Source organism: Equus asinus, chromosome 15 (genome assembly GCF_041296235.1).
Source record: "Equus asinus isolate D_3611 breed Donkey chromosome 15, EquAss-T2T_v2, whole genome shotgun sequence".
Lineage (NCBI taxonomy): Eukaryota > Metazoa > Chordata > Mammalia > Perissodactyla > Equidae > Equus > Equus asinus.
Genome location: NC_091804.1, coordinates 13,186,997 through 13,192,996, shown reverse-complemented (window position 1 = coordinate 13,192,996; position 6,000 = coordinate 13,186,997).

Here is a 6,000-nt window from a genome sequence, read left to right as displayed (position 1 = left end):
GTGCATGACAAGAAGAGAACTTGATCTGTGAACCCAGAAGATCATGAATCTGATATGTGGAAAGTCAATTTAACCCCACAAATTGCTTTGGTTTCTGATATGTAATTCTAAAATTAAATAAATTGATATGTGCTGACATTTCCCTAAGCTAATCTTAAGGCACCGCAGTTTGATTAATCTAATGAGGAGTCCCAAATTGAGCACTTTGCTATGTAACTAATAACGCTATAGTCCAAGATAATAAAATCAGTTAATGATCCAAATCCATTAAAAATTATTGGTTGAAATGCATATAGTAGGGAAGGAGATTGAAGCAATTCTGTGTATTTTCTCTTAGCTATGGAACATTTTGTAGGAATATTACCAATGTAGTATTCCAGGAGTAGAAAACATGGACAGTTTTGCAGGAATTCAATTTACAAGGCAAAAATACCAGGTTTGCAAATCAGAAGGGCTATGGATAATAGAGAATGGATAATGCTTCCAAAGCTGGGGAGAAAATGGAGTTAAAAGAACAGGTTATTGGGAAATATTCTTAAAATAAATTTTTTAAAATGTCTTTTATATGGTTACTTTTTGAAATTCTCATTTGTAGTTAAGATGGAAGTACATCTTACTTTAAAAGTAAGATTTTTTTTCTCCTTACACGTTTTTTCCAGACAATTCAGGGTGACTAAGAAATTATGAGTCATGTTTTGCCTTAATGCGTATACAGTGGCTGAGAAGGCACCTCCATCATGAAAAAAAGATCAAAATCCTTTTGAGTTATAGTTTTATAAATTTTTAAAGAAAAATTTAAAAAAAGACTCATAAACGCCCTTTGGCACGTCTGTGGTTGTTTATAGTAGGGTTGAATGTGAAATTAAACCCAAGTGGGGGACAATCCAAAGAGTCACCGAGGGAACACCCAGATTACTGCTAAAAAAAATGCTGTTAGGTGTTGACTGCTGTCAGATGTGCTCAAGATTGAAAAAATTTAAATGCTTCATTAATTTAAATCACATAAACATAAGGAAATCTTATAATAAATAAAAGACATTCCTTCATTGAAGATTGATTTGTTGTGTTTCTTAACACGGGTAGATTACACAAGGGCTTGATGCAGTCAAAAATAAGAAAGACCCTTTCTTTCATTAATTATCCTTTCTTTTTATGATTTTGCCTGATTACTTCTTATATAATATAAAGAAAGTGCATTTAACCCAATCAGACGTGTACTGGGATCTTGTTCCCCTAACAACTTCCAGACATTAAAAGAAAAAAATCATTTCATCAATTCTTACACCACTTTTGAATAGTGATATTCTAATATACTCATTATAGAGATGGGTGAACAGAGCAAATATGCCCCAAATATGAAGACAGTGAAAGGCTTTTTACTCACAGGTTCCTGCAGTGTTCACTTTCACCTCTGCAGGGGTACTACTTGTGGCTTCCTCATATGTGACATCTCCCCTCATGTTTACTTCTTCAAAAATTTTTGCCCAAAGGTAGACTCGTGGCTTGGAATGAATTGAACTGGCTAGCCTAAGCTTGGCTGAACAGTGGTGCCAACCCAAATAGATAAAACCGGTGAGTTTCCCCCAGCCCAGGAGGTCTTATCTAGTGTAAATGGAATGCAGAGGTTACTAACGCTGTACTTTGAAGCTTACTGCCCTGAGGGCACTGATTCAAATCCTGCCTGTACCTACGGGCTAAGTCCTGGAAAAATATTGCCGTAGACTAAGGGCTGTGCAGTCAATTATGTGAAATGAGTTGGTGGTTTGAGTCAAGAACTCAGTTGACCAGAGTCCAACTCACAAAAACCACTAACACAATTTATACCCTTGTTGGCAGTATCTTCAAGAGAGTGACTTAATGCCAAGAGACTGAGTGGTCATCCTCTACTCTGATATTTCTTGTGGAACTCACGTAAGAAAACTTGCTTTGTGGCTGACTCTGAGGTCCCTGCTCAGTAGAAATGAAAATGCTCACTTCCGCGATGTCAACTGAGAAGACCTTAATTCAACCGAAGATGCTTTATAAAGAAACTCTGTGGCCCATGGAGATTTGTACCAGTAGACTTTAGACAGGGCTCAGTTTTACACAATTATATAATGCTTTGGTTTTTATAGATTATCAGATATTAGGGGTGGGGTGGGGTTGGGTAAATAAAACTATAGGTTTCCAGATAAGCAGAAATCTCGTATTGAAGCAACAATGAGAAAGAATTAACCTGTATTTTAAAAGGTCATTTTGAATTTTAGAATTGGAAGGATATTTGAAATGAAAAGAAAACAACATTTAATACTCACAACAAGCCTATAAGGGAGTCATTATTTTATTTTACAGAGAAGAGTCTAGATACATCTGACCAACATCACATAGCAAACAGAACCAAGTCTAGAATTCAGTTTTTAAAATGCTCCTATAAAGCATGCTTCCTCCCTCACAATCACCTTCCTTCCCCAATTAAAAATAAAGACAATTTTCACAGACTAAAAAAAAACCCAAATGGTTTCAACAATTAAACCATTTAGATCAGAACTCGTTTGGCCAAGACTTCTTGGGCATCAGCCCAAAGGCATTCTGCCTGTAAAAGGAGACTGTACTGGGCCTGCTACTGGCCACCAGGAGCTTCCAGTCAGGTCCTGAGATCCGACCTCCTTTTACCCCTGGAAGGAGGACAGAGGAAGAAGCTCACATTAAACCATTGTTTCAGGACAAAGACAACAGGTTTCTACAATCTGAAAAACTCTGTCTTGGAGCCAGCCTGGTGGCATAGTGTTTAGGTTCATGGGCTCTGCTTCGGCTGCCCAGGGTTCACGGGTTTAGATCCCAGGTGTGGACCTACACATTGCTCATCAAGCCATGCTGTGGAGGTATCCCACATACAAAATAGAGGAAGACTGGTGTAGATGTTAGCTTAGGGACAATCTTCCTCAAGCAAAAAGAGGAAGACTGGCAATAGATATTGGCTCAGGGCCAGTCTTCCTCACAAAAAACAAAAACAAAAACAAAAAAAACCTCTGTCTTTTCCCCCAGGGCCTGTCCCTTTGAAGGTAGAGGAACCATGGAGGCCTCAAGTAGGCTCACTGGGTGTATGCACATCAGTGACACAGAAACGGCAGTGTCTGTGTGGTAGGCTGGAGTGGGGATGACTTAGAGTGTATACGGTGGAGTCAACTCTGGCACAGAATGGTAACTGCTTGGCTTAAGCCTTTACATCTTTAAAAACTTTTCTTTCTTTCAAATAATAACATCTCATACACACACACACAGGGGATAACTACTTTTGGTTTGTTTCCTTCTCACGTCACCCTCTTCCATTCTAAACTCCTAGTATTTTTCTGTAGCCACTTGACTCCCTAGTACCTTACACCTACGACAGAAGCAATCTGCGTGCTTCCTTCTTTGTTGTAAATAATCCCATTTTCCCCAGAAAACATAACACATGTATTAACATAATCAGTGGATCCTAATGGGTTAATATGCACCTCTTTCACACTTCGCCTTCTTCCTCCCAGGATTATTGCCTTAATCCAGAGGCATAATTCAAAAGATGACATTAATAAAATAAAGAATCATTTAAAGAGGAACAAGAAGGGTGTATATCAGTCAGAGTCCCAGTGGGAAATAGAAGGCGCACTCGAATGAGCAATAATTTGAGGAAGGTTTATTTACAAAGGGACTGTTTACAAAGGTGGGGTGGAGGATAACCACAAGAGTGGTATAGTGAAGTAACCTGGGGTTAGTATCTGTTACTGGCTCATAACTACCCTTATTCTTGAAGGCATGAGGAGAATGAGCTGCAACCAGAGGCCACAAGGAGTGGGCCATATAGAGGAGGCTGCTCTGACAAGGGCAGTGACCTTCAGCCTATGGGAACAGCCATCCGATGTGACCTTTCAAGGAGGGAGCCAGGAGACTCAATACCTCCCCTCACCCTCCCTCTTGCCCCCATTTTCCTCTGGGGCTCCTCATTGTGGGAACTCAACTGGTGGACAAGGGACTATACGTAGTACATAGTGGGGAAGGACAGAACTTGGACCTGGAGGGACAAACAGAAGATAGCTGGCACTTGGGCACTTGCCAACAGGTAGGAATTCTCACAGAACCCTTCAAATGATGCGGTGTAGGCTCATGTCTATTTTTCTTCTGTCCTGGAAGCTTACCCCAATGTCACAGATATGGAAAGTGAAGTTGTGCCTATAAAACTTGGTGCCATCTTTGAAGTTCTTAATGTACAAAAAGCTATTGATAATTTGTAGCTGACCTGAGCCTCTTTTTTTTTTCTCTCTCTCTCTCTCTTTTAGCTTCTCCTCATTCCCTGCTGTTCCTTTGAAGAACTGGTTAAATAAAGTAGAAAATGACCCTAAATTAGTTTCGCTAATATAGCCGGTCGTTAAAAAGTCCTTTAAGAAAACCGTAGTGAAAAAAGATAGAGGGGAAAAAAGAAGAAGAAGAAGAAGAAGTTTGTACATAGTACAGCAAGTTAACCAATTGACTTCATTTCTCTCTGTAACAAGCATTTACTGAGCATCTACCATCTGCGAGAAGCTGTTCTAGGGGTTGTATTACGTGTAAAGAATTGGTGGCCAGAGTCCTTGGCCTCAAAGAGCTTATAGTTTGATTATGTGGAGGTGTGTGAGGACAGGCAAGTGGAGACATAATTCAAAGGGGTGAAACGATTGTCATACGGTTTTAACTGCAAAGAGCAGATGAAAATGCTGGAGGGTAAGCAGCAGGGGCTCTGGAGGTTCCATTTCTTCACACTGGGGCCAAGTGAGGGGAGGTTTCTAAAAGGGATGTCTGAGATGAATGTCTCAGGGCAAATAGAATTAATTAGGTGAAGGAGCTTAAGAACATTTAAAGAAGATCAAACACCATATGTGACAGGGAAGAGGTGAGAGAATAGATTATGAAATCAAAGACGGGTAGGGTTAGAATGGAGGCTGTAAAGGATTGGATGGGGGCATGGGACTGTTGACAGATCAGAGTGGGGAGGCAGGTAAGAACCAATTCATCGAGTTTTCTGTGCCATACCTAAGAGCTTAGTTTTTATGATGATGGCAACAGGAAGCCACTAAAGGATCCACAGAAGAAGTGAAGTATACACAGCACCACATTAATAGTTTGCTCCGGCAGCTGTGGAGAGATTAACTGGAACTCAGCAGAGACGAGGACGGCCTGAACTGAGAAGCTCTAGCAAGAGGGATAGAGACGAAGGAAGATAGTTAAGGGATTTTATACAGTTATAATCAATTGGGAATTATTGTCGATTGAATGTCAGAAGACATGGATGATTCCTTCCTATTTTCATCCAATGCAACTGATAGCTGGTGGTGCCACTCACTGAGGTGTGGGAAACAGAAAGTGACACAAGTGTGCCAAGGATATGAGGGCTCAGTTAGCCATTTAGGTTTGAGATGCCATCGGGACATCCAGGTGGAGATAGCCAGGTTGTTCGTTGGCTGGGTCTGGAGATGAGACTGGGAATATAGATTGCATAGTGGATTTCGTTTTTCATTGCTACCCCTGAATGGCTGAAAGTTAACAGTATCATAAACCTCAAGTATATGAGGCATCTTTTGGTGGTGGCAGGATCCAAGCCAAGTGCAATGTTTTGTATTATGATTGTCTTTCACCAAAAATAGAAAGCCTTCCTGTTGCATTTGTAAGAAGTGTAGATGAGGGGCCAGAGAACGTGCTGGAGAAAAATGCAAATTGCATCTTCCTGGCAGTTGGGACCAGGAATGAAAATGAAAATCTAGAATATCATATGACCTTAAAATTTTGAAATTAGGGCAATGTTCTAATGAGCAAAGCACAAATATAAGATGATGAATAATTGGATTTCTTTTGAGCAGGTAAAGAAATAATATAGATAATAATAATCATCAAAGACCAAATATTGAATATGAGTCAGCACAAACGAGCAGCTGTTACCACAGAGAGCAGAGGGCAGAAAGTGAATTTTGGAATATGTATTAAGGAATGTAAGTCATGGCTAAAACCCAC